This window comes from Sciurus carolinensis, chromosome 7, assembly GCF_902686445.1.
Source record: "Sciurus carolinensis chromosome 7, mSciCar1.2, whole genome shotgun sequence".
NCBI classification, from domain to species: Eukaryota; Metazoa; Chordata; class Mammalia; order Rodentia; family Sciuridae; genus Sciurus; species Sciurus carolinensis.
The window spans coordinates 39,578,680-39,582,932 of NC_062219.1; positions in this window are offsets into that span (position 1 = coordinate 39,578,680).

Here is a 4,253-nt window from a genome sequence, read left to right on the forward strand (position 1 = left end):
AGAATGGCGATTATTAAGAACACAAGCAACAATAGGTGTTGGCGAGGATGTGGGGAAAAAGGTACACTCATACATTTCTGGTGGGGTTGCAAATTAGTGCGGCCACTCTGGAAAGCAGTATGGAGATTCCTCAGAAAGCTTGGAATGGAAACACCATTTGACCCAGCTATTCCACTCCTCGGCCTATACCCAAAGGACTTAAAATCCGCATACTACAGAGATACAGCCACATCAATGTTCATTGCTGCTCAATTCACCATAGCCAGATTGTGGAACCAACCTAGATGCCCTTCAGTTGATGAATGGATAAAGAAACTGTGGCATATATATACAATGGAATATTATTCCACCATGAAGAATGATAAAATTATGGCATTTGCAGGCAAATGGATGAAATTGGAGAATATCATGCTAAGTGAGATAAGCCAATCTCAAAAAACTAAAGGACGAATGATCTCGCTGATAAGCGGATGAGGACATATAATGGGGGTGAGGGGGGTTAGCGTTAGGGTTAGGGTTAGGTTTAGGGTTAGGGATAAGGAGGGTGGTAAGAATGGAGGAAGGAAGGACTGTATAGAGGGAAAAGAGGGGTGGGAGGGATGGGGGGAAGGGAAAAAATAGCAGAATGAATCAAACAACATTACCCTAGGTAAACATATGATTACACAAATGGTATGCCTTGACTCCATGTAGAAATAGAGAAACAGTATGTATCCCATTTGTTTACAATAAAAAAAAGGCTCACAGGTGAAAAGATTGAATTATGAGAGCTGTAACCTCATCAGTGGATTAATCCATTTGATAGATTTATAATTCCAACTGACTATTGGATGGTAACTATAGACAGGTGGATGTGGCTGGAGGAGGTAGGTCACTGGGAGTGTGATCTTGGATTATATCTGTCCCTGGCCATTTTCTCTCCCTTTCGACCCTGCCTCTCTTCCTAGCTGCCATGAGCTAAAAGCTTTCCTTCACCACACAAACTTCTGAAACCATGATCCCAAAATAAACTCTTTCTCCTCTAAGAAAAAAAAATAAAAACAACAACAACAAAAAAAAACACACCTAGGTTAGTTCCATAACTTACCAATTGTGAATTAAGCTGTTATAAACATTGATGTGGCTGTGTCACTGTAGTAGGCTGATTTTAAGTCCCTGGATATGTACCGAGGAGTGGGATAAATGGTGGGATAACTGGGTCAAATGGTGATTCCACTTCAAGTTTTCTGAGGAATCTCCATACTATTTTCCAGAGTAGTTGCACCAATTTTGCAGTTCCACCAGCAATGTATAGAAAGGCTGTAAGGTGCCATTTCTTTACAGCTCCACTATGTTTTTTGCTGGTTTGAGAACTGTTATTTCAATGGCTACTCTTGTGGAGTGTGACATCTAGATAAATTGATATTATTCTCAAAAAATAAAACAAAGTTGGATATTGTCAGATTCTTTTTCCAACACCAATGAGTACTTCTGAACTTTTTTGTAAGTGACATTGAAAAATTAGAGAATGGTTTAGTAGAACATCTCAAAGATTATTAATACAGTCCTCAGAGAAAGTTAAAGGAACCAGGAGGTTCATTTATTTTAGAAGCAGAAATTTAGGTGGTATTTTGATGATAGCACACAATCATTCATGGTCACAGGATAGATCACAAATAACACTGCAAGATGGCAAAGAATTTTTTAGTGAGTACAATAGCAATTTTTTAAGTCTTCAAAGTGACTTTCACACTCTGAAAGAGTCTAAATTGGGTCTTAAATAAACATGTAACAAAGATAGACTCTTTACCTTCACCTGTAATGTCCAATGGTAACTAAAAGCAGGATTAACAGCTCAGCATTTCTGCCTCCATTTTATATCTGTCTCTTCTGCTCTGAGAAAGCTTGGCTTCCAGGAACAGCAGGTCTGATTGATAAACATCTTGTGATGAGTCCAAACTACCTACCCACCAGGCAACAGCAATCTTCTTATTACTGAAAAGACCCCACGTGACCATTACTAACATAATGATGGGCCAGACCACAACTGAGTTCACCTGATCTCAAAGTCATTGTCAGTCTCTTGAAAACAGGACTAGAAACACAGGTCCCCTTTGTCTTTCCAATGTAGACATATTGGTTAAAGTTCCTTTCCTGTTTGCCATTACTTTTTCTTTTTCCTTTTTTTTTTTTTTTTTTTTTAGGGCAAATAACCAAATATAATTTGTTGGCCCTCTGGAATTGTGCCTCTGGATTAGGACTCCATTGACAAACATGCCAGATGACACAAAATACTCATACAAACTATGCAGCAGATCAATTAAAACATACACTGTAAACTCACTTACAATAGCCATGACAAATTCAAGGACCTGGACTGGTAGGTGGGCTCTGCCTCAGTGAGGACCCAGCCAGAAAGGCAGCTCTTCTAGGGATTTGAAGAAGTGAATAATACAAACTTTTGATTGTGCAAAAATATGAAAGAATTTAAATTTGAATTTGAAATACTGTATACTAACCAATGTTTCAACATTTTGTGAGAGAAAAAATTAAACCTGTAATAGATAACTACTTAATAGAATTGATTTGGAATTGAAAAATCCTTATAAGTACTATAAACATCAGTGTTTCAAATCTTCTATTAATAAACATTTGAATAAAAGTCAGCAAAGAAAATGCACTTACAGAATTGCAGGGGGAAAAACTTTTTTTTTTCAAATGAACTTTCTCTCAGGAATTCTTGTTCATGAGTGATATCTGAAAAAAAGAACTCAATTTCTCTCAGGACCATTCATTTAAAAAAGGGGGAAAAATCCAATTACTCTTATTATTCATTCAACATTCTGATTAGAAACTTTGAAAACAATCAATTTATACCCCATACATCAAAATTAACTTTATAGAAACTAAAATATCAAATATTTTCAAGCCACAGAAAAGCTAGAAGAAAATTCAATTGAATATTTATTAATTTTTCATCCTAAGGAGTATGTTCAAAGTTTAAATGTGGCAGAAATAAATGACAAAAAGTAAGGTCGACATGTTTGACTGAAAAAAAATGAAACTTTATTTCATGAAAAATGACCCAAATTAGCAAATTAGAAATTAATTTAAAGAGAAAATATATGGGAGGATGGCATAAGGAAGGAAAAAAGAATTTAGTGGGTTTGCAAGTTAAATTGATGTAACACAGATTAACAGGAGAAACAATTTTAATTACATCCCATGCATGGAAGTTCCACAGAATATAAGAGCAATATAAGTGGCCACATGATTGTCATTCTCTCCTATAGAAAGGATAGGTTTGGGGGGCTTTTGAGGAGTAGTTGAGACAAATTAGGTGTGGGAAGGAAATGTACCTTGGATAAAAGTAGCCCTGTTATGCAGATAAAAGTCTGTGAGGTGATAGAAGTTGTCTTACACCTTTACTAATCATAATTTTCTTTGTGGATATTTATTTCCTTTATAAAAGTGGAAGTTTATATTTTATTTTAGGTTTTAAGGAAGCTGGCAGAGACCTTTTTTTCTGCTTTGGCTGGTTCTCAATGTCTTTTAGTTCAAAGTAATCAATACACCAAAGTGGCTTATTTGAGGTAGCATATTGTGATCCCCATCATATTCACGATGACACACCCTGAACCTCATCAACAGGAAAATAATAGAAATCTCTTGACTCTATAAGTCCTTGTATAGCTATATAACCTAGATACCAAAACCACTCAAAAATAGTCCTTGGAAAGAAAATTACAAAAAATAATTACTATAAGTACAGAATTTGTAAATAAAACGAAGGCAAATAAAATTTAATAGTGTATTAAAAGTGCATGTGTGTGTGTGTGTGTGTGTTCCTTTATCAGTCAAGATTGGAGTCTGGAATCTATGGATGTTTCAACTTCAGAAAACAGCAATGAAAATAATGGAGTACTGGAGGCAGCTCAAATCAGCTCATGAATATTGATAATGAAATTTTCAAATTAGATAGCAAAATATGTAACTTGGGCAAAACAAAAGTGAATATGGAAGCAAGGTCAGAAATGCAGAATGGAATGAAAAACAATAAAAGTGGTGAATATGAGTGGTAAAGTCAAATAAATGTTGACTATAGAATGCAATAAAAAGCAAGGTCTTGAGGTTTAAAATATGCATAGAATTGAAATCAATAGCACAATTGCACATATGTCAGCAGTTAAGCTGTTCTAAGTATCTTGTATTGTCTGGGAAAAGGCTAAAACCTCCATTTAACATTAGAATTTTGTAAATCAGGATGAATGTGT